The 26,173-nt window shown below is 41.7% G+C and overlaps 1 protein-coding gene across 31 annotated transcripts in view; it reads right to left on the bottom strand.

Moving 5' to 3' along the window:
• The window catches only part of ADGRL3 (adhesion G protein-coupled receptor L3), a 488,531-nt gene that overhangs the window by 371,758 nt on the left and 90,600 nt on the right, over positions 1 to 26,173 (bottom strand). The window lies entirely within an intron of this gene.

Genomic DNA, 26,173 nt, shown 5'->3' with positions numbered 1-26,173 from the left:
CACTTTGAGAGCTGCTTACATTTCTGTTGTCCTGTGAATGGATTTCTTCAATGGGAAAGCAACAACAGTCATTCACTTTCATCCCAAACAAAACAAAAGGACCACAGCTAAACCAGAAACCGTTTGTGTACGGCACCAGAATATTTGATTACCACTTCTGAAAATATACCTGCATAGCATGAAAAATCTCCCAGCAGACCACACTGCGCTGTGTTTTTATTTTACAAATGCAAATTGAATTTAAGCAGCTTTTGCAAAGCCTGTTTTGTTAAGAAAATCAGCCAGCAATGTGATGTAGCCCTGCCTCTGTTTTGCCTACATTAGCAAGGACAGGCTCCAAGCTGCAGGATGGGGCAGGGGGCAACAAACAGGCAGGCAGTGATTTGGTTTCTGCACCAAACCCAGAAATTAGGCAGGCCAGGGAGAAATTTCAAGCTCAGTTAGTGAACACTAAGCTTATAAGAAAACACATATTATTACAGAATGGGCTGCAGTGGGCTCTCCTTGAAAAGCGATGCTGCAAACTCAAACAGAAATATAATTTAATAAAATGCAGTGAGATTCAAGCAAATAATAAAACCCGCTGTGATGAGAAGACTAAATGAAATTGCTTTTTCTTGTCCATTATACCTTTATTTTTGATTAGGGAAACAAAAGCTGGGAATCAAAATGTCAGGCTTTTTCATCCCCAATGGGTTCCTATGGATACTGAAAAGGGAGAAAGTGCCTTGATCCTGGCAAAGATAATTAGCATAACACCAGTGTGAAAAACAGGTAGCAGCAGTCACACAGCTCACACATGGATGCAGACTTCTGCAAAGACCCTTTAACAAAAAGGCAAATATTATCCCTAACTTGATTTCTAAAATGAGTACATAAAAACACATTCATTTCATGCACTTCCCATGACACTTCATTACCTCCCAGAAAATTATATGCAGTGGCTGTCTTCTCTTCCATGCTAAAATATACACTGCACCCCATGCTGGCTCTTGTTCCTTACACACTGCATTTTGAAATATGGAGTAGAAACCTCCTCAGGCAGAGAGGGTAAAGGAAATGTATGATTCAATAAAGCTAACTCGCATTACATGCAAAACTCTCCTTGTGCTACGCTCCCCAAACTCTTACCCTCTTTCTGCTGAGGCCATTAAAGCTGTTAAGTTATGTTTCTGTTTATTTCCGTCCCCATGCTTCTCTACCAAGAAAGAAAAGGCTGATAGAAAATCTCTGATCCTTCCTGAAACAACACTCACTTGCATCTGCCCAGCAGCAAGCCTGCTGTCATGAGCACTCTCTCCATAAATCTGTCATCCCTGGTCCACTCCCTCCCAGTGCCACTTGCATGGAGAAACAAAGCATGTCACTGGGTTACTCTTTTAATTACCCTTTTTTGGATGGCAGTGACACCCAGAAGACCAGCCCCAGCTTTGTCAAGTATTTCTTCAGTCATCCCCATGTGAAGTTCACTAAAGTAGGAGAGTCTGTTTTCTCCTCTTTCATGCCAAAAGGTGACTGTGTTGGTGGCAGTGTTAAAGGACAAAACATATCATTAGGTCACTCTCTAGACTGCCAATACAACTGTCTTTCATTAGGACCACCACAGCCTGTATGGATAAGATGATTAGTCACTTCAACTCTACCAGCCATTATTTCTAATTAAAAACCAACCCATAAATACCTATTTTATCACTAGATCTGTACGGTAAATAAATTCAAGTGGTCAGTAAAAGACTCACAAAGGAAATTACATTTAAAAAATGACTTTTCATTTCCAAGTGTATCTTCCTAATTAAAATGGCTGTTTCCCATACATATCCCAGCAGCACAGTCCGCAATAATTTAAAGAGTCTTTGAAAGCACAATTCTCAACAAGTCCATTAAAGAAACTTCTTACCATCATCTGTTCAATGGAAACTAGAGCATTTTAATATTATACCACACTTCTCAATGTTGACACTTTACGGCTTCTCTGTCTCCCAGCCAGGCAGTGAAGAATTGAAGCACGAGCAAAAGGAGAAACATGCAAAATGTGCAACTTCCTGAACAGGCAACTTCATACGTTCAGATTAATTACCCTCCAGTGCTGATGACAGACACAAATCTGTATGGGTAATTATGTCAAACCTTCTTTCCAGGAACATCTCAAACCTAAGGGATTTTTGGGGCACCTTGGGGCTCTCCTGGTAAGGAAGAAAAAAATTATTTTTTTTTAACAAGTGCAAAGAAGCTGCTTAGAAGGAACCCCCGAGGGAGGGACTGCCAGGCCAAGACACAGTGTGTGGTCGGCACAAAAATGCAGATGCTAATACCCTTCTAATCATCACTTCACATCTAGCACAGTCGTAACTTACTCTATATACACAGAGCTGTTACACAAACTCCTCTGCCTTAGGAGCCCCAAAAGGACCCACTCCACAGAAAGCAGAGCCAAGTCCTCCATTCCTAATGGAGCATGGGACAAAAATGCAGCCCTGCTCCTTGGTACAGCTCCAGTGACCAGGGCAGAAAATGGGACCAGAATCCAAGGGGTGTTTTTCACCTTGTTTGAGCTTCCAGAGGAAGAAGCAGAAGGACTGTGCTGTGCATGGGCAGTGTTTACACTGCAAAGGAAGGAAGGAAGAACGGTTCAACTGAGACATGAAAAAAGGCAAATGCTGCAAGCAAAGCATAAGCTGAACTGCCATCTATAAATATTTGAATTATTCTATGCAATATTTCAGAAGATAACAAACAGCACTGGGATTTATATTAAAATGATCCCTTTGTGTTGTTCCTGTATGTGTGCATGAATCATACATATTCTTCTTTAGTTGCACTGCATATAAAATTATAGATCATATAAAAAGCTAAGGACCAGGGTTTCAGAAGCACTCAGCACACATTTAGATACTAGCTGTCAGCAGGGACTGCTGGAGAAATCAGCTGACTTTATTTTTGAGGACAGCAAGGGGATGGCAGAAACCACCATCGCACTCTTGAATTTTGCTGATACACAGCCTGGATGTGAAAACTTTTCCAAAACAAGGCCACTGTACTTATGCTCTTAAGTGTGTGCTAAATGCACTTGAGAAAACCTGACCCTAAACGGGCGATTTTACCAATGCTGATTCTGCCGGAAACCACAACAAAGCCATAACTTAACATCTAGCCCAACTACAGTACACTTGAAACACTCATAATGTGCCATATGTATTACTTGTTATTTATTCTTTAATATAAACACTTAAAAAATTAATTACACGCTCTGTCAGAGCTGTCTAATACATAGGTAATCTCAACTATAAAACACTGCTGTGCTCTTTTCTGTAATCACCCCCACCTTTTGAAATTACCTTCAGATATTTGTTAAGGGACATTAATGTCTCTGAAATCCAGCAAGAGGTAAAATGTTGCACTCAGCTCAGTGCCATGTATATAATTCCTGCACCATTAACTGGCAGCCACTAATTTTATCCTTAAATGACAACACAATTTTATGGGACTTTTCCAGAGACCAATTATTGTAACTCTTACTACTTTGGGAGGACACAAAAAACTCTCAACTACCTCAAACCAGTCTATCCTGAACTGCAGTTCTTCAGCTCACATGGTTTTTATAAGGCTTTAAGGGCACTGCTGTGGGGGTTTACAGTGTGATTCTCCAGCTGCCTGCACGGGCACACAGCGGGAACAGCTCTGGCAAACTTGCCTTCAGCACCACTTCCACCGAGATGCAAAGATCTCCTTGGGAATCACAGGCAGCCAAATGCTGGAGTGTGCTGCACAAAGCTGCACTGGACAACAGGGCATGGGAAGGCTGGCTTGGATATAGAGTCACGTGCACTGAAAAAGGAAGATACAAATGTGATTTTAAGTAAAACCTAACAGATGACCTTTCTAGCTTGGGATCTGTCGAAAATTATCTCTACACCTTGGAAATTATGCAGGAGGAAATGAAGACAATGAATTTAGCGAGAGGTGTTTTCCCCCATTTCATTAACTGCAGGGTGATTACCAATCAGTTGTGAAAGTTATTAAAGCAATTTGTAACTTTAGGCATCTAATGGCATTTATGCAGGAGGGAACTAGCAATCAGCACTACCTAATTCAGCTTGAGGTGTTTCTGGTTTTTAATATATCATAAGCGAATTATGCCACATTTGAATCTGGCTCTTAGTTGGCACTGTTAATTTCCACATTTTAATTTGCACTGATGACCAAGGATGGCGTAAGACTGTTTCTCACCCTCCTTGCCTCCCCTTCTTAACATATAGTCAAAGAAAAACTGCTCAACTCCCTGTTTTTCTCTCGAATAAATAAAATTCCTGCTGAATATGCAAAATTTCTTCTAAAGAAACAGAGACCTGTTAACTAAAATACTTAGCTCCTACTCAACTGGGACTCCGTAATTCCCTCATTTGGAACAGGATGCAATAGAAACAAACCTGGATCAAAGCCCAGTGAGGGGCTGCCGTAACAAATGCATGTGCTTTATTCCACAACCAAGATGAGGAGACTTTATCACTCAGATCTTCCTCCACCCCCTTTTTACCCTGTGCAGACAGACTCTTCCTCATCATCAAGCTGAGGGGTTACTGAAGTTAACTGAAAATTAAAGCACAACCAGCCAAACAGTCCCCTTTTACAAAATCTCAACTAATTAATGTACCAAACACAAAATGTCTATGGCAATCAGTTAGCCATTAATGGGTTTTCTTGTTGTTGTTTCTGAAATGTGGAATAATTCTAAAAAAACCCAAATAAAATAGATACCATGTAGTTCTGCCTATTTGGTTCATAATTGTCCATTACAGGCTATTTCCACCTACAAGACTATGTGCTGGTATGTTCTCAGTAGGCGCCCTTTTGCTAAGAAATAACTGAAATCTCAACTGTCTGACATTTAAATATAATATTGACTTTTGAATTGCTATTTTAATGGCATGTCTAAGCAGCATGAATAAAAATGTGCTGTGCAGAAACAGATCTATTTCCACCACGGAAAAAAAAACCTTGAAGAACTCAACAAAAATCCCCACTCCATAGGACTATTTTGACTGCAGTAATCCTATAATTGTCTTCTCCACTTTCTAAGATTTTTTTTTTCCTTCCAGGTGTGACAGTAAATCTGTCTTTCTCTCATCATTTTTACAGACCCCAGTCTATGGGCATTTGCTGAGGTATGTGTCTTCATTTCTGACACCAAGTACTGCTGCATTTTTAAGGAAGGTTTTGGGAAAGAGTCAAGCAATTCTACATGTTTCTGCATCCTCACAGACATGATACACATACTCAAATAAAAATGAAAATATCATCATTTTTTTTGTTTTATTGACTTGCCACCAAGCAGCTCTTGGTGCAAACAGGGAGATCTGCTGGCTCCTGATACCTCTGCAAAAAGGTATCGCTTTTGAAGACTGGCTTCTATGATTTAAAACCTGAGATCTTCAACTCTTGCCTCTCTATAGTCAGCAGGTTTAGGTATCCAATCTAAAAGCAAGGTACAATTAGTGCCTGCAAGATGTTGGTTAGGGATGGAATTCACAGGAGCCTTTCTCCACATAGGAGACTGAAAAATCATCCTTGTGTTCTGGCATTTTCCAGGCTCTGCCACCTACCTCTCCATGCTGAGGAAGAATGAACACAATTTTTCCCTTTAAGGGTTTTCACTCTACATTCACCAAAAAAATGCAGTGTTACTGCAGGAGAGGAAGGTATGGTGGGGCAGATAGTAGGTTGATTTGAAAATGACTGAGAAAGGTTTTTCTCCTTACTTATAAGTCTCCCTACTTTAAACTTACTGAAGTTTAAAATTTGAAATGTTCAGGTTGGCTAATCCCCTCTGGGGCTTTGCATTACTAGTTAAAGTTATGACAGCAAAAAGACCTGGATTAGAAGTGGTTACAAACTTCAGCTTTCTGGGAGATAAAATGGATGGGACAGCACCAGGGGAAAGAAGTTTCATAAAAATTCCAGTTTTAATAGCGTGACACAGGTAATACTGCAAATCTACTCTGCTGTTTTGACTTCTTTTTGGGGTAAGGAGGGTTATATCTGCACTTTAATGAGCAGAGAATGAATATCTGCATGGGTAAAAAATACCCACAGGGTAGCTCAGTCCTGTGAGTGGGTAGAAAGGAGTTATATTGGGATTTTAAAGAAAATCAGTGGCTGTCCCTGTTGCAGGCATGAGGGAACACTGCACTGCAGAAGAGAGAACAAGGGAAGCATCCTTCCAGCTGTAACACCAATGAATCAGGACATGACTGAAGGAGGGACAAACAAATGTGTAGGGGTTTTTTCAGCTCTAGTGACACACAGCAATCCTGATCTGTAACCCAGTGATCCACATAGCCTCTCTCCTCCCTGCCATTGCATTGCATCATGAAAACCACTGAACCAAGTTCACAACCTAACATGGGCAGTTCCAGTTATCTACCAATCCTGTCCTCAGGGAGGGAAGAAAAAAAAAGGAGAGAAAAGCCAAACAAAACAACAAACCCAGGAGACACAGGTGAAAAAATACTGGGGAAAAACTCAAGAAATAATTAGCCTGTTTTCAAATAGCTATGCATATAGCAGTTATGTATGTATTCCGGGGGGGAAAAAAAGAGGCACAAGTTGTCAGACATTCATTTGGGGCATTTTCTAAAGTGCCTTTTACTGCCTTATACAGCAGTAGTTTCATTTGTATATTGTGTTGATTTACAGCCGTCCCTTCTAAAAACAAAAAAAACACAACCCTGCCTATTCTCTCCAAGAAGGTTTAAGCGTTTAAACCTGTCATTTCTTCAGAAGAATTATAAATTGGTCTATGAAGCCAGCAAGAAATAAAAAGGGGAAAAAAAAGAAGTCTTAAATGGATAAGTTGTTTCAGCAAGCTCTCTACTATCTCTTTTTTACATTACATGAGAAATCTAATTAAATGCTTGAAGGGGGAAAGACAAAGTATTTCTCAGGATGACTATATTTGACCTTTCTTCCTTCAAGATGACAAAAAAACAAACAGGATGCTAATTATTGTCTCAGCTTGAATTTGCACTTGGAAAGAAAAATCAAGTTTTGCTTAGCTAAGACTATGGGGAAAGCTGTAAACTCTCAGGAACTTTATAGTTCATCTTGACTTTGTCATGGCTTTTGATGTCCAAAAAAGCATTCACTCGGGACACCTTCCCCAAGGTTAGAGTTGGAGCAGAGCACAAGCATCCAACTCCTGCCAGCTCTACTCTGACCTGCACAACTGGAATCCACTTGGTGCAAAACTCAGTATGATCAGCACTGGGTATACATATGGAAGAACAGCGCTGTCAAACATTCCTCTGATCAGAGGGAAAAACACTGAACTTGTCTCATCAATAAGGGAGTAGAATAATTGAGCCTGGGTTTTGGAAGAGCCCATCTGAAGACACACCTTTTGGTTTGGCACCACACAGCCCTTGATGCAAACCACAGACTGTGGTCACCTAAATGACTGCTTACACCACACTCTCTGGTTAGAAACCCCCTGAGGCTGACCCCGCCATGTCTCCTGCACCTGTCCATGCAGCCATGTGGGCAGCAGAAATTAGAGTTTAAGGATGCTTTTGTGTAAGAAAAAGGGCATTTTCTCTCCCTCTCTGACCTTGAACTCTATCAGGGCACACATCCCCTTCAATCCTCTTCAGGGAAATCCTCTTCAGCCTGTTGAAGATGATGGCAAACCTCCATCATCAGCTTGAGAGTGGGCCAAGACAGTCCTTTCAGTACTTAAAACTTTCAGAAAATTAAAGCCACCAAAAGGAACTCTGAAAACCTGTGGGAATGAGAAGTCCAGGTCCCAGGCTCTTCCCTTGTATAGGTGTGCTTCAACACTTCTCACAGTCAATCCAATAGATACATTAATCAATTAAATGGTATTAATGGTATTGGGAGTTGCCAGGATGTTCTACTTGCAAAGCTCTTGGATTGTGACTATCCTGATCACCACACAAAAGCCAGGTCCCTGCCACACATACAGGTGAGTTTTTTAGTGCAAAGTAGCACAAATACTTGCTGTGACAGGAAACTCCAAGCCAAGAAAGGAAAATGTTCCCTTAATAGCTCTCAATGTCTACATGGTAGAGGTATTTCGTCACTGTCATGAAAATTTTCTAATTTGAGCCGCAGCACCAGGAGGAGATTTGCTTAATACAAACACCATGGATGTATCCACCTGTTCACCCTTCAGCTGAGATGGATATGCAGCTTCTAGGAGCCATGTCATGGGTTTTGAAGAAGAATAACTCACTGGAAAGAGTGAAGAAGTCCTGCTCAGAAAAACACTTGCACAACATGACCCAAGCCTGGGCTACTTGAGCATTGAGTGAAAAATGAATCAAAAGCAACAGGTCAAGGCACAGTGAGAAACATGTGGAAGGATATACAAACAAAAAGCCTTTAAGAGAAATCAATGCCACAAAGAGAGGTAAAATTACCAGTGGTTCTCCCAGTGCCAATGTTTTTTTGCTCACCTTACAAAAGCTCGTGAGCCATATTTTGCCCAGGAAGGCAGGGTTCAGCAGTGAGTTTAAAAAAAGTCAAGTCAAGGGTCAGGAAATAGCTCCTCAAAATATAATGTGCTAGATGCAGCACAGAAAGTGCTTTTAGAGACATAAAGAAGAGTTATGAAGCAGATTCTTTACAACATGTTGGGAAAGAACTTTTGTTTCATGAGACTGCACCAAGTACTTATTTTCCTCCTTGTTCTGTGCACTGGCACTTAAGCTACAATGAAAAACAATCCCATGCACCTTTTAATATTTCATTGTTTGAATCAAAAATGGCTCTACTATGCCTTAAACGGACAGAGGTTGGTTTTTATCAGGAGATACTGCAGCAAATCTTTTGGAAATCTTTTATCAGTGTTCCACTTTGCAACATTCCCGCTGTAAATTTTACCGTGAGGAATTCATTACATAATTGGATCTGGCTCTACCCAATTTATTTTTGCTTCCTGAGAATCCAAACATAATTCATGATTCATGTATAAATTATATCAGGAGCAAGTGATCTGAGTGCAAACTGCATATTGCATTAAAGAAGACTGAGCTGCTAACTTCAGGGTGTAATATTTTCATTTAAAATGGAGAACAAGTATGGGAAAGACTTTTGAGCTTCCCTCAATATGTCAGAGTGTGAAACACAGCAAGCCCAGAGGGTGAAGCCTCTGTCAGGCAAAGACAATGGAAAATAAAAATGTACATTAGTAAGCATGTAATTCAAATGCAAACTTCAGTTATACCAATCCAGAAAATGTTAATCAAGACAACCAGCCAGCAGGAGCTGGCACTGCAGAGAGTTGTACATTGGGGTGTTGACGAAGATATTCTCTAATTTCTTTTCCCCTCTCTCTCAGCAGGTGAGCGTATTACCCAAGATAGCAAAAATAACAGGAGTTTCTAAATGCTAAACTCTCATAAAAAGATTTTACACCCTTAAATCTGACTGGAAATCATGATTCGCACTTTCAAAAACGCAAGATGAGGCTTCCGACTTGGCCTTTCTCTCTACCTTGTTTTTTTGTTTTTTTTTTTTTTTCCAGAAGGGCAAAACTGAGCTAGCTGGAAAAGATCCACATGTTTTGACATTTAATCAAAACTCCAAGAAGATAAAGCATTACACAAAACCAAAATTCCCTCCAGGAAACCTACGTTATTTCAGAGACTGTGAAAACAAGTCAAAGCTATCTAGGAAACAGTTTTCCACCAGTTGGTCCACTACAGTCCTTCTGAAAGGATTGAAATGTTCTGTTTTCTCCTCTAGTCCATTTTCCCTTGATAGAAAACCTCTTTGCTCATCTCCCAGTGGAAGTCACAGGGCTGGAAAGGACCCAGAAGAAACAGCCAGGCAGGGAGTTCAGCGGGCCATAGAAAAGTCATGCAGCACTTGGGAAGGACCACCCGAGCCAAACTTGCAGGTTTTAAGAGTGTTAGATTCTTCTGCATGATCTGCACTAGAAGTGACCTTCCTTTTTTGATTTTCCCATTCTCCCCTGAAAAAAGTTGACATTTTCTGCAGCAGCCAAATCCTCTTCCCGTTCTACCTTTCCACTGCTGGAAACCAGGTTCAGCTCACACACTTTACAGCAGCCCCAACAGGACAGGGCTGGAGCTGGGGCAGAAATGAGCATCTCCCACCAGAGATATCACAGCCCATCACCAGGGAGCACCTCCCTTCCTGGGGCCAGAGAATCCTCCCATTGGAACACAGGGCCTACAGAATCCTTGGGATGGCACATTATCCTCAGGTATGACTGAAATAGACCCAGACTAGAAAGAGGAAGAGAAAGCCAGAGGAAGATTACAATGACTGCGTATTTGCTGAAGGACTGAAAAAAACCTAAGAGGGCCTTAGAAGAGGCAAGCAATAACCAGCAACACTTTTACTCAAACTGAACCTTCAGTTTTTCACGGAGCTGCCATCACTTACACCTGGGACCAAGGAGATTTGAAGAGAAGGGAACTATGGATAGGAAATGAGAAGAGAGGAGATAATGACCCAAATATTGATGCTGATGGAAAAAAGAGACTGGGAATACAGGCAAGTCTCACTACAGGGAAGCCCATGGGGGATACAAAGAATTAATGCACTATATATCTGCAGCTGATGAAAAATAGGTTTAAGTATTTTAGGAATTCATTCCTAAGCCTTCTTTGAGGGCCTGATTCAGCATCTGCTGCACTCAGCTCAGCCATCTAAGTGCAAAACCACACACTAGAAAAGAAGTTACTTGTGCCTTTGTAAGACTGAAAGAAAGCATCAGGCTTCTTTTACCCATCGGAAATTCAGACTAGCCTTCCTGGAGAAACCCAGCTACAAAGATACTGACCAATCTTTCCAGAAGAAGAAAGGACATTTTACGCACTTACAACCCTGGCCTATTCTGCTCCCAGCATTCAGCTCTAAAATACAGCAAGGTTTTGACAGTCAGTCACCTAATGCTACTAGGCATCTCTTCATAGCAAATTATTTCCAACATGGATGTGAAAAGATCTTGGTCATGTTGTTCTCTAGACTCATATGGAGCAGAGCTGAGCTTGCAGAGTCATTAAAATGCTAAAATGCCACCACAGCTAACAGGGGCATAACTTATTGTTATTTTTAAGTGAATACAGAAGTGCTTTGACAAAGCAGTTCCAGGCTACTGAAATACCAAAGTCCAGTAATGGGAAAAAACATCCACAGCATCATGGCCATGGGCTGGCTGTGAGGTCCTCTGCTTGCTAAAAACCAAATCAGAAATGTGCTGCAACAAAGGAGAAGAATGGAGCTCACATCCCACGTTTCAGAGTGATTTTTGGAAAGCAATGGCAATTGCTATGAGCCACGTCTTCCTACATCACCAGTGGAAAATTATCCACACTTAAACACACAGACACGCATACACACGTAAGAAATATTCCAGTTTCTTATTTACAAGCAGTGGGAATTATTTCTATTCTAGATTAGACCTTCATAAATAAATGTAGAATTACAGAGGCCTGCTAGGAACACCAGCGAATAGCTTGACTTAGAGTGTTTCAAATAAACCAAATCATGGCACTCAGATCATATGAAAGCAATTTTTCTGCAGAAAATTGGTTTTGCAATTCTCAAGCTCTCTGTAATAAAACTCCCTATAGTGTATTTTTGTGTCCACTGATTCCAGGGACTGATTTGGGCTATATGTTTGCAATTATTTGGTAAGGATACACCAATGACATAACTCTTATGACTATACAGGCTAAGCTCACCTCTTAAAGAACAATGCTTGGAAGTGGGGTTTTTTCATATTAATCCTCCACGCACTTAAAGTAATTTATGGTTACTTAAAGTTTTACAATTCTAAAAATTCTTTGCAGACTAAACCAGATGTGAATCTTAATTTCCAAAAAGCGTTCTTGAACCCAACTGAGAGATAACACCATTGATTAATAACCAAATTTTCTGTCATGTCATCTTTGAAGGATAGTTAAGGAAAACTCCCTTGTGAAATGTACTTTTGAAACATTACTGATGTCTGGATTTCTTTGATTTTCTTTGCTCTCCTTTCACTGTTTCCACTCCATAAAAGCCTCTTTGCATCCTTCAGAAATTGCGTTATTAAAAAAAAAAATTAAATGAAGTTCCTAAATAAGTCTGGCCCTTTGACTAAAATTACAATTAACAAGCTATGGGACTGAAATCCATCCCCAAGGCAGATGCACAAACCCAATAAAGTAAACTGGAATAGCTACTGTTGACCTCAAAAGCACCAGAGTTTGGCCACGGCAAACTTTACAAGAATTATTTAAGAAGTAAGTCACTAGACACCCATCCAAAAATCAAGCAAGCTATTCAAGGTTTACCCTTGCTATATCTTTTAGGTAATATGAGAATCCACCTTAGCTATCATTAGATTGAGAATTTTTATGGCCTCAATAGTATCACCTAATATAAAGCAAAACATGTGATGGCCAGCTATTAAAGAAAGAGCATTAAATATTTAGATTGCTTTGCTGGCTTGTAAAATAAGCCAAAATTAGTGCCTGACAGCATTCCACTCCAGCAGGACATTATTTTAAAGGTAGCTATAAGCAACAGCAACCTCTGCAGCTGGGACACAGGCAAGTGTTCTGTTTGGTGGAAGACCCAGGAGTGTTGGCCACCGACATACAAATTTACATTCTGGAATCTGACACCCTCTCTCCAGTCACTCAACTGTTTACCCTCCTCTTTGTCATCTCCCCTAAATCCTGGCAGACACAGAGCATCTGCCAGGAGGCCGTGCTGACATCAGCAGGCAGGTACCATGGAAGAGCTGCTCTGATCCTGTGATGGCTCCAGCCACACAATGGAACTGGCACCTTCCTTGGCGTGCTTGGTGCTCGTCAGCCAAACGGGAAAATGCAGTCTGATTAGAGGCTGCTTTTGCAGCGAGTGCCAAAATAAAACTTTCGCCTTCCAGAGGGACGCAGATTATTTATTAGCAATTATTTCTCTCGAAAACCCTCTTTTCCAGGAAATCATCTTTTCTCTCTTCACTTCAGAAAGTTTACACACAGCTTTCCAGGATGTCACTAAAGTGCGAGCTAACTATTTACATTCCTGCCATATGTCTATTGATACCCTGCAGCTGTCTATCTAATTTACAATTAGATACCAAACTCCTGCTTACATAACCATTTGCATGCTTCCCCATTACATGTTTTTTAACACAGTTAAGCAGATGTCATTTTTTATTTTTTAAATCCAGCTTAATTTTTCTTTACTTAAATTTGTCCATGTCTACACATTTCCCCCAGGAAAAGAGGAGATGGATCTAAAAAAAAGCATTCAATGCCCTGGGTACTGGTAGGTCATCAGAGAGACAGCACCACCTCCAGCTTTCTAGGTTTTTAAGACAACAGCAGTATGAAGTCATCATCAAGCTGTCTCATGCAGACAAGGAGACTGGACCAGTAACTCCACAGATCCCATCCCACGAGCTTTCCTGTAACTTCCAGATCCTGCCCTATTGGCACAGAGAAGGAAACAGCCTACCCTACTTCTTTCTGAACTAAGAGGTAAGAGCCAAGCCACACACAAGAAACACAGCCCTCCTGCCTAAGAGACTAAGCCTAGTTGTGCTTTCAGAGCTCTACAGACACCATAGGCATTAAAACTCGAATTCTGTGTGCATCCATACACCTGCTCTTAAATTCAAGCCTGTGCTGTGACTGACTTCATGAGCTGAGCAATGAGAATGGAACAGCAACACTCCTTAGAGCCATGCTGCAGCACCAGGCACGGAGTGACCCACCCATGGGAACAGAGACTGCACTTCCACTGCCTCCGTGGTATTTCTTGGGTACAGATTCAATATTCAACCTCCAAATGCACCCCAAAAACACCTTTTGCAGCTCAAAGGGAAGATACAACTGAGATAATAACTCCATGTGCAGGTTGAAAGCTGGAGCACAGAAAAACCTCTTGGGAAACTGGATGAGCACCGGGCTCCTGTGGCTGTGTGTGCACATGGCTCCTATAAACGATAAGCAAGTTTGGAATTCTCACTCATTTGGTATCCCCCAGCATCCCTCCATAATTGTCATGCAAAGGAGGATGCAACCTCAGCAAGGCCTGGGGAAAACCTCAGCATATTTGTCTCTGCAATGAAAGGCTGACAGGTATTTTTCTAGGGCTCCAGGGGGAATCAGGGAAAAAAAATTAATTTCCTAATCCAAATAAAAGACTTGGAGATTTTAATTCTTTCTTCCCTACCTGAACTAGCATTAAAATTATATACACACATCAGAAAAAAGCTAATCAAGTTTTCCTTTCTGGTGAAACAGCATTCTAGACAGAAAGTTATTTTAGATTAATTAAAATAAGTTACATTTGATGAAAAGAAGTAATCTTTCCTCTTTTCCTATTAAAATAGAGTAAGAGTTACAACTCTAAATACAAGACATTGAACACAAAAAAAAATATTATCAATTCCGAAACTATCAAGAAGACATCCTGACATTTTCCAAATTATTTTTGTCTTACTTCCACTCAAAAGAAAACCCCATTAAAATTAACGAGCTTTAACAAGCAATTTTGTTTTGAAGAAACAGCTTTTTCTAAGAGAAAATTGTTTCAATGGATTTTTTTTTTCTGTTTTGATCACTAACTAATTATTCGAAGACACTGGAGTTCTCTGATCCTGGACATATGACATGGATTATAGTGAAACCAGCTGGAGATTAAATTTCTAACTCACATATGGAGCTCATGACCCTCTTTATGAATCATCACACCGTTTGTTTAATATTTAATGCAACTCTTAGTTACTCTGAAGAAAACGTTGAACAACAGGGGCCCATAAAATTAAAATCACACAGCAAAATCACAGCTACTTGCAAGCCCTCTCTCTTCTTTGGGACTTCATCACAAATCTGTCTGATCTAGGTTCATTAAGTTTATTTTTTCACTCCCGAGACGGCAAGATATGATGGAACACTAAAATTTCATATAAACATCTTTGATTATAGCTTGCAAGCCTCAAGACATCCAGCCTTGCCTTTCATGCAAACCTAGGCATGGTAATATCTTGAGAATAAAAAGAAATATTTCTGAGCATGCTAATCTATTGAAATCTTAGGAAGAGCGGGAAATTAAAACTATGCAGTTCTAGATATAATTTTATATCTTAAATGCATAGATCATGCACACTGGAAAAGCAACTGTCTCAGTCGTGGCAATCTCTATTTCTTGGCTCCTTAACTCACCATCATGAACAATAAATTCAGAAAACTATCAGTAGGATCTCAGAGAATGCAAACCTGCCATCAGGAACATTTTTATCTACCTATTTTGGCAAAGCTAAAAGAAATATACTCTTTCTAAATATATCTGTGTAGCTTCCAGAAATTGCCACAGTGGTAAGTGCTATTAAATGGCACGTGTGAGAAGTTTAAAGCTTGACCACCACCTGCTCACCTGAGCAAGGTCAGCAAAGCCAAGCCAAAACCCAGCTCCCCACCTATCAACCTGAATCTGTCTATTGCTAAAAGACCTGTTCCCACTCAATATGAAGACACCTCTTGTCTTCAGCTCTCAGACCAAATCCCAGATTCACATCCAATGAGCAGAATCTCTTTTCAGACATGCTATTTTCTGGCATCAAGCATCCCTCTGCCTTCCCTGTTCCATCAGTGATCCCACTCTGACTTACCCCCAACATACCAAAAAAATTACGCTCATTCCCACACCTAGATGCCTGCTGGACTGAGACAGCATGAATCAAGTCATAAAAGGCTCGTGTGGTTCTCTGCTAATGCTTTGGCATCAGTAGGCACAATCTTTTAAAAGCTCCTTGTAATGTAATGCCTGGTTGAGTGGATTCAGTGTCTGGAGTTGTGTTTTCGCTCAGAAGTGGAGCTCCAGACGAGTCTCAAGGCACAGGCAGTGTTGATTGCCTCATGCCAGAGTGTGTTAGGTGTGCAGCTGGGAGATGCTGGTGATTGTGCCAGCTCTAAATGCTGCTGCTGCCCTGCCTCTGCAGAGCCAGCAGCAGGGGATGGGTGAGCACTCCTCATCCTCTCCAGGGCAGGTTACTGCAGCCCATGCCAAAGGCTGCTGATGCTGCCCTGAAGAGAAGATGGAAGGCTTTCCCACAGTCATTTCTGCAGCTCTGCTGAGCATCTTCACTCCTACCTAAGACAACATCAGCATGGGCAAAATGTTTTTTCACATGCAAAGAGCTGCCCATGTAGAGCAGAGCATTGTGCACCTCCAAATGTGCATGTGCTGCAAGTGGTTTATTCATTTTCCAAGTGAAAAGCATGCAGCTGCAGCCCTGAGCTCTGCACAGCCTCCATGCCTCAGCACTGAGCATCCCCACAGCATCTGCCTGGCTGCTCAGTTACTGTCTCTGCAAGCTTGAACCCATCTGCAGGGGTAGATGTGGAAACAGAAATCCCAGGCTGCCCATCCACCCAAGTAGGGCAGCAGCAACATTCTTCCACTGAAAACACCAAGCACCCACTCAATGGAAAAAACAGGTAACTAAAAGAGATTTTTCTGCCATGAAAGCACCTGTTGTGCTGTGCTCTGCTGAATTATGTATTTAAGCACAGACCTCCCAAGCCCAGCAACACTGTCCTTGCCATCTCTTGTGGCTCTGCAGTTTGCATAACTATTCCAGCAGCACCTTCTTGTATGCTCCCCAGCAGAATTAATTAATGTTTGCACAGTACTTTGAAGATGAAAGTACTAAGTGACTGCTAAATATCAGGCCAGATTCTCAGCTGGTTTAAAAAATAGCATTTGCAGTGCAGCATCTGAGCCAACAACCACCCTGGCTCATTAGAGAGACTGTAGCAAATGTGGAGGAAAAAAAAACTGGAGAAAAAAAAGAAAAAGAAAGCAGAAAAAGAAGAATGTATGCAGAAACACAGCACTGAAGTAATAACCTTCATGCCTTTCACAGAGTCCCTTTTTCTGCAGAAGAGTACAAATCTGCAGAGCCACAGCACTGTTCTCCTTCAAACCTCCTTAAAACTCACCTCTGCTGAGATGCCTACAAATCATTCAGCACTGATTAGCCAGCTGATGTACTGTGACTTCTGCACATTACACTTACCATAACCATCCTGCTCTTAATGCTGGCCCACCCCATCTGTTTACTCAACCTGCTGCTTCTCGTTCCTATCCTCTGCCTTAAGCATTTGCAGGTTTTTCTTTCTTTTATTTGGCGTCAGGCCTAGCCCAGGGATACACTGACAAAATGTCTTACGTCTTTTGCAGGATCCATGCAATAAGGACATGCAAAAGTCATTCTCAACAGGTTTAGACCCACTTACTCAGTGTGCTCCTGTATAAAACGGTAGATGTCATGAAAAGCAACCCATGACATTTAAGCCAACCACAAGTTATACATAAGCAGCTGTGCACTTTCACAAAAAGCATTGCGTTGCTGCAGTTCAAAGGTTAAACTTCCTGCTTATGCTATGTTATTTGTTGGGGTTTTTTTAATAGCAGAAATTGCTCTTAAAACTGTAGATATGTGGTCCTAGAATAAAGAGAAAGAGAGGAAAGGAGGCACCTGCAGACTGCACTTAATGATGTCAGGACACCACGGCAGAGGGGAAAAGCACTTCCACCAGCTGGACACGTGCAGGATGAAGCACCAGCAATGAGTAATATCTGAGGATGAGGTATCAGAGTGAGTCATCTCATCAATCACACAGGGACCGATCCTGCGTGACTTGGACCTGGTCACACCTCTCATCATGGCCCCCACGTGATCTGGGGGCCAAATCAGGCTCACTTCAAGAAACACAACTCCACTTATTTCAGTGGGAAGTCACACACACAAAGGGTGTGGGTACTCCTTCCATGGCCTCAGCAGACCTTATATTTTTGACTTGTTCACTAAATCAGTCACATGTACCATTCACAGAGATACAAGAGGAGAGCTCTCAAGGTTTTTCCCATATGCAATTCACTCAAATGCCTAAAAAGCACTTAACTGGTAGGTATTTAAATTAAAATATTACACCAAAAATAAGCTTCCATGCTGAGATTCCAGCAAGTGCCACAAATCCCAAGGACACTACCTTCCTAAGAATGTAATTAAAAAAAAAAAAGGTAAAACCAAAGAGAAAACTGGGCCCAGTAGCCTCAAGCTTTTCTCCTGTACTCCCTTGGTGCAGCAGTACTGATCAAAACCTGAGAGGAGAGGATGCCCTTACCCACCCGAAAACAGGGAGGCTGCCCATGTACACACTTGGCCAGTAGCAGAGACTCAAGCATGCATCCACGTGAGTTAACTCCCAAGCCTTGTGCCTTGGGCAAAGCTGGATATTATTCCATCTGGTTGAAGATCTTTCTTGCCCAAGTCTGCTTCATGCTTCTGCTGTCTAAATGAAGCCTCTCTCCACTGAGAAACATTCCTTCTTGCCTCTTCAGCATGACTTAGGCTGAGGCTCTGCACTCATAGCCCTAATCTCCAGAGAGCTGGGATGAGATTTTCAAAAGCACTTAGTGTTGACCTACGTCTGCTCCAAATCAGTCTGATCATATTAGGTTAACTACATTTAAGTTTGGCCATGTATATTTTGTAATAATAAACTTACCCCAAAGAAATGCTGCTGCTTTAATACAAGATTACAAGACCTGCAACTACATTTATGCATCTCAATTATGGAATCTGATTTTTCAGTTTCAGATCTGTGGAATTATTTTGGAGCACGTTGAATATTTATTGCTGGCAGAACAGAGGTCAATGCAATTATGTCCCCTCTAAATTGAGTGCTAAAGAAGTACTGCACTGGAGACCTTAAGGCTCAAAACTCCAAAACTAATGCTTAAAATTTATAAAGATCTCAAACCAGCCAGAATGCACTTTTTTTTTTTAGCATACATGAGTGGCTCTGAACAATGAAGATCTAAATACTAATACAGGACTTCATCTTTCACCTCCTCCTTATTTTTTTCTTTTTTTCCCCAAAGAAGTGCCAAGCAGTGAGTGTTTCTAAATGGTACAAGAAGTGACTGTCAGCTGTCACCAGCTTTTTTCCAACACACAAACACTGGAGAGCCATTTCTCAACTTAGTCCATATGGCACCTTCAGAAAGGCCAGAGTAATAGCTGAGGAGTTTTGGCCATGAAGCTCATACAGTGTAGGACTAAATGTACTCTTACAGATGAGATGGTTTTGGGGTTTTTTTTTAATTAGTATGTTGAACTATCTTCTGCTGCATTTTCTCTTTTGATATATATATTTTTTAACCAAATCCATAATTGGTCTATCTAAATGATTGACAGCAAAGGTGAAGGAACAGTCTGTTAGTCTTGACTGCTAGAGTAATGAATAGAGAAACTGACATGTTAAATTTCTTCACCTCCAACTGGAATTATAAATTATAGACTTCTTTTACATTATCATAATACCAAGTTCATCTTAAAAATAGAATGATTCCTTGGGGGTGTATTTATAGTGAAAAAATACATATCTAATGCTGTACTTAGCATATCGTCATATTTTAATAAAATTGGATTGATTGTTCCAATTTTGTTCTTATTTTTGGAAATTAAAAAGCAGAATCAGATCAACTTACATTTTTTTACAAGATCCATCGTTTTGCTCCTGCAGGACATTCTAAAATTTTCAAAAGCTCTCTTTAATTTAACATATCCTTCTGCTCTCCCTACAGCTACTTGGCACATTGCATCTCCCTAGTTTGGCCAAGGGCCACTTTATCTGAGTCTGTACAAACTTTGCAGGGAGTGGAACCGAGATCTGAAGAAGTCTGTGGAAATAAAGTTTCTACCCCATAAAACCCCCTTAATTCAGCCTTCATCCCTAAGCAAACAACTTCTGCGAAACAAATCATTGTGTCCAAATGAATCAGTTTGTGTGAAAGCAAACACAGCCCATCAATAAAAGCAAAGCAATAAACCACAGGGAAATGTCTCCAAGCCAGACACAGCACATGCAGACACACTAGTGTATTTTGCAGGAGAGGGAGGGGAGACAGCTCTTTAAACTTCTGTCTAAATTAGACTCAAGTTCAAATCATGCTGGTACAAAATCTCAGTGCCCAGCTCCTAATGCTTTGGCAGCCTGTGGAATGCAGAGAAGACAAAGATGATCTGCAGGGTGGGATGGCAATAAGAGGGGGTTTCTGGGGAGGGGGTAGATGCAGTCACTCAGGCCCCAAGTCCTGTCCTCCACCCCACAGGAGGCCCAGGCAATAAAACTCTCAATCTGCCCCAGATTCTTGACAGCATCTATGGTAGAGCTCAAGTCACACCACAGCAGGGGCAGAGGGAGACACCTTGGACACAGTTCTTTCTGTTCACCTGAGTTTTCCACCCTTTAATGTATACAGCCCTGCTGCTTCCTACTGACATTTCTTCCTTCCACAGGAAAAAATCAGCCTCAAGTAATCTGCATGATGAATTCCCCTTCAGCTCTCATAAGTGCTGCCTGCCATGAATTATATTGGTGTGCCTTGAACTTATAAAATATTTTCAATTTGCAGAACAGTTTTGACATGGGGAGAGAGGAAGGGACAGTGAAGAACAATATGCTTCAAATAAAATTTGGCACCATTCAGGATTTCTTTCACCTCAGTAAAAAAATCCTCTAAGACACAAATATATGTATCTTATTAAGTTAGCAGGATATCTTCTCCTAATAGTGCAATTAGCTTTCACAGGAGATAGGCCCATGTACTGTCTTGAGAATAGACTCTCAGGCACATATACCCATGTAATATCAGGCACACTTCTCTCAAATTAAGGGAAGCATTTGTCATTTCCAGTGCTGACACTGAAAAAGCAGTGTCTTAAATGCTGTATTAGCACAGACTCCCAAGGGACCTCCTGAGCAGTGCCTTTCAAGGAGAAAAGCCCAGCACTGACTCCTGCAATTCCCTTTTCCCTGCCTGAAGAAGAAGCACTGCTGGGGAGCATCCTTTGCACAGGAGGAGGCAGCAAGGCCCACAACACTGCAATGAGTTTGTTAACAAGTCACAGCTAAGACATCTGAAAGAATATGACACTTTACCTCCTGCAACCACATCAGGAGCCTCTGCAGCAGTCCTATCCCATCCTGAACTCCCAGAGACATGCAGAGCTCATTCCCTCCCTCTATTGCTGAGCTCAGTACAATGTGCACAGACATACTCTGTGCATCACCTACCACCCTGCACATCAGGTAAAAGCAACTTTGTTGTACTTCAATTATTGCAGGCTTGGTAAATTGTAGTCCTTAACCACCATTAGTCTGTTCCCCATCATTTAACATGACTATCTGCCCTCTCCAAACAGATTTAACTGACTATTGTATTAATATGCTGTATTCAGCAAGTGGGGAAGAAAAGGCACTATTCTGGTAACCATTCCATGTTTGCCACCAGCTACATGATGCCCAGTATCACCCATGGGTAAGTGCAGACACTCTTCAGTTGCAAAGAAGCCACTAGAAAAAACTGGAATGAAACCAAAGCCACCCTATGGACTAAAAAAAACAAAACAAAAAAGCTGGCTAATACTGCCACACTATATCCAAGCACGCAGTGCAATGTTCTGTTGCACACTTCCAATTAGTATGAAGCTGTTTTGGTGATATCAGCACAGGCTCAAAATGCCTCCCACTCCACAAACGCTACACAGTGATGAAATCTGCTCTAATAGCTGGGTGGCAGCAGTTATGTTTGCCATTGGCCATTTCTGTAACCCAAAGAGAAGCTGCATTTCCAGAGCACGATTTGCATTGCAGATGGGCAAAATCATCTTCTGAGGGTGTTCATGTTTGTCAACCAACCAGGACAAGGCTCTTCATGCAGTTATCCTGGCAGAGATGCATCCTCACCCAGCTGGAAGCCATCGGGGATTCCCCTGGGCTAGGCTCCAGGTGGGGGACAGGAGGACAGCAGTAACAACACTCAGAGCAGCTTTCCAGCTTCTCTTCAGCCTACACTGTTTAATATCTGGAACATCTAATAATTATTATTAATTGCACTTAACAGCAAACTGTAAAATAAATGTGAGGAATGCACAAACAAACTCTGGCACACCTGCAGCTGAGCCCCTGCTCTTCACCTGGTTCCAGCTTTACCATGCAAAGTTTGAAGCATCTGTTACAGACATACTACAACCAAGCTTTGCAAAATCCATCAACCTGCAAGCCTTGGTAACAAAACCAGCCCAAGAGATGTAAGCAGCAATCTGAGAAGATACTCCCCAGGAATTAGATTTTGTAAACAAACATTTCAGCTAATTGCTTTCTTGTTCTCAGTGCAATGAAGGCCCCATTTAGCCAAAGCATTTGTCTACAGAGCTTAGTTTCTTCCATCTAATGAACGTTGATCTTGTCTTAGCTTCGGCTGGTATATCATCTGAATCAACATGAAATGCTAATGGAGAGAGATGCTTAATATCATTTCAAGTGTTTAAGTTACAACTGCAGCTATTAAGGCAAATCCATTTTACCTGTTCCTCCTCAGGCTCCCCAATGAGACAGATTTAGAAGTTTCCATGGGGAGAAGTGATTCATAGCAGCTACACAGATGAGAGAAAAAGCCTTTCACCATTAATTACAGCCAGCGTTCTCCAAACCCAAGCTGGTCATTTCGCCGGCACAACACATAATTAGCAAGGCTCATTTTATTTCATTGCCTTCACAAATTAGTTCACTTTTGAAAAAGCAAGGTGGCTGCCTCCAGCAGCAGGGATAACCACGCCAACCAGACAGAAAAATAAGGCTTTGTCATCCACTTGTAGCCCATGGCAGAAAAATCCAACGGGTCCCCTGGTTTTCATTCCCCTTACTGGCTCAATGCAGGAATCAGTGTTGCTCCCTGTGGCATCCCAAACAGGAGACTTTGAGGTGCACCCATTTAAGACTATCACAGCCAGTCATGTGAATGTAGTTCTTTGGGCAGTGAGAGAACCTTCCTCTATTTCAGCTTTCCAACTGCTCACTCAAAGTGCAGGACCTGCAATAGCCAGAGCAGTGAGGAGGAGAAGGATGCTTCCTGCTCCTCACCTGAAGAGGAACTGCACTGGGTCCATCCCCAGTGGCATCTTCACAGAGTATGCTCTAGAGACATCACAGTAATAGAAGCAGGGGATGATGATGTGTAAGAGATGCTGGACTCACCAACACAGAGAACGTTCTCAGACACCACCTGCATTTTAAAGCAGGACTTTTTCCTTCTTTGCTCAGGCTGCCCCTCAATCTCTTTGAGGAGCAACTTCTCCACAGCAGAGGCTTCTGGAGGATGCACCTGCCAAGATCCCAGTTTTGAACTAGGCACCCAAAATAATGGCTGGAGCCCCGCTAGACAGAGCATGCTGCTGGAGGCTATTGTTGAAAATACTACAGTTATCCTCATGCAGATTTTAAAAGGCCACTATTTATGCATGTAAATTCTGAAGGGCATTAGCAGCATCACTGACACACGATGACAGCCAGCCCAGCTTTGGGAAGGGAATAAGCAGCAGCAACTGCCTGAATAATTGATGTGCTTTTACTCTGCCCCATGGCCCAGTTATTACATTGCTCACTCTCTTCAACTGCCTGTGGTTTCTAAATTAATTAGAAATCTTAATGTCATGGCCAGCCAGTTAAAAAAAAAAAAAAAAAAAAAAGACATAGAACAAAAGAAGAGAGCGCTTCTCATGCCCTTGAGCCTTGGGATTTCTTTCTTGGTCTGGCCATGCAGGAAGCAAAGGCACAGTCTCAATTTCTGCAGCTTTGGACCCTACTCACTGATGCTAACAGCAGCACACCATTAAATCCACTCCATCTGCAAAAAGCCCCCACTGCACAGGGGTGAACATCCCCATCAAGGTCTCTGCCTGTGTGAGATGGGGCAAAGCCTTTCCTAGGAGCTGACTCATGCACAGAGCAGCTCCTCTGTCCTCTGCAATGAACTGCATCTGATACATCCCTAGCCCAGCCATAACAACCAAGTGCCGTGCACCACCAAATAAAAAGATACCACTGCAGTCTGGAGGAATAAAAGAGCTCATGGCTGTTCTGCTCACATAGCTGACAGAGATAAATGACTCTGGGGGATGCCATTCACGGGATGATTGTGTGTACCTGACCTCACAACAGAGACGAACAAATACAACAATGCGAGTGGCCATTTTTTTGCTGCATATATACCCTTACCTACTTACAATATTGCCTATGTGAAACTTTAAAACAACACCTATAGCTTTCTAGAAACCTAGTGGGAATAATTCCCATGTTTGAGCCACATTGCAATAGCGTGGGTAGCTGTGTTTCAAGGCCTTGGAAAGCATGTAGCCGTGATGAATGTTGGCATGTTTTTAATCTCTTATTTGCAAAAAAGAAATACTGCTTTTTCCAAAAATCTCTTTACAACTGTCCCAAAAGCATAAATAAACATAAATGACTGAATTTGTATAGATAATTTTAAATTGCATGGATAACTTAGACTAATATTTCACTCTCTTATAAAAGAGGAGTGAAGCATCAGTGAGACTCAACAGTATGGCACAGTCTTCCTCTTTGGCAAAACATTGTGGCATGCTGTAATCTGCACTGCTTTTCCATTATTCCCTTTAGAAAATTCAGTATTTTAAAAAAATCTGATTTTTCAACCTTTCTTTTTGACCTAGATAAACAGACTTATACTCAGAGCATTGAACTGTCTGACTCCCAGTACAGTTATCCTACATCTCCTATAAATGTCAAGCATCCAAACAGGACAATCCCACAGAAGAGAAATGAGCTGGTGATGGTGACAGAAAGCATTACAGAGGTTTAAATGACACTAAAAAGCCAAATGGAAGTATCCAACAAAATGAATCACATTTGTTCGCATGTGGGAGATAGTTCTAAGCAATTTGACCCCAAACACAGGACAATGTGGTTCTCCAAAAGTTTAATGCGTTTTGACTTAGCATTAATCTGCTCCAAGAGCTTCCTCTTCTGTCTGCTCTTTTTCCTCTGCCGTCATAATTTTGTACTAAATTAATGCATGCAGAGAGCACCACAAGAAAAACACACAAGGTTCCACGCAAGTTGCAAATTTAGGCCATTGAAGTATTTTTCAACATGCTTCTTGAGACTACTCTTCTATTTGTAGGGTGGAAAGATGGACTTTCAGAAAATGGTAATGCTGATACATGGAGAAAGCAGAATTGTTCCACCCTATGATTTGCCTGTGTTTCTCATCTTGGCTTCATACTGCCTCTAAAATGCACGTGCTAATTATCAGCAGTATGGCACTGCAGATGTAGTGAACACAAGATGTCATTCACATGCATTTCTCAAATCCAAGCAAAGAAATTAAGTGTCTTGTAAAAACATGTCATTTGTTCACACTGAAAGTTTCCTGACCCCAGCAACATCTGCTGTGTCCCTCTCTTCATATCCATGTTTTTAAGTCTCACTGGGCTTGCTTTGCTGTACTCAGTTTTACAGACCTTCACATTATATATTTATTTTGTTCTTCATACTTATATCTACTGATAGAATTTTTACTTTAAATTCATTATAATAATTACAATAAAAACTTACTGAAAGGCTTAGCTCATGCAGATTCCTCAGCTCAACCCCAGTAAGAATCATGCCCAACACAGACTTTACGGCAGCAGAGGTGAGCTCCTCTTCTGGATGACCACACAGCTGAAGGAATGTACCAGCTGAACCAGGAGCACCACCCTTCAGCGTGGCCATGCCTGCCTTGCTCAAGCTTTCCTCCAAGGAGGAAAGAGTGCAAAACCACTCAGGGCGCTGTAGGAGTGCTCACCTCTCAGCCTTGGAAAGAAGGTAGAAGAAAATACAGGAGATGGCAGCAGTACGGAGCAGCACAGCTCTGCTCACTGCTTTTTGGAGCCTACTCTTTCAAGATGCAGCCCCTGGCAAAGTGTCTCATCAAAGTTTGATGAACAGCATTTTGTTTAACACCAGCAGCTGAGCCACAGCCCTGCCGAGCTGCGCTGCACCAACAAAATGTCACGACCCAGGAGGATGGGGAAACTGGATTGCAAGAGGTAGGCTTGCAGGCAGCAGAGGAGCTCTCAACCTCTGGAGCAGGGTGCAGCACCCCACAAGCCACTCTCGGGCACTGAAACACGAGGAGGCTGCTGTAACACTGATCCTCACTGAGCCTCCTCTGACACTCGCCCAGCAGGCTGCAAGGCTCCACCAGGCAGCCCTGCAAACACAGCCAAGTCTGCAGCCCTTTCCCATTG

Source organism: Zonotrichia albicollis, chromosome 5 (assembly GCF_047830755.1).
Source record: "Zonotrichia albicollis isolate bZonAlb1 chromosome 5, bZonAlb1.hap1, whole genome shotgun sequence".
In the NCBI taxonomy this organism is placed as follows: domain Eukaryota; kingdom Metazoa; phylum Chordata; class Aves; order Passeriformes; family Passerellidae; genus Zonotrichia; species Zonotrichia albicollis.
This window is presented reverse-complemented; position numbering and strand designations above follow the sequence as displayed.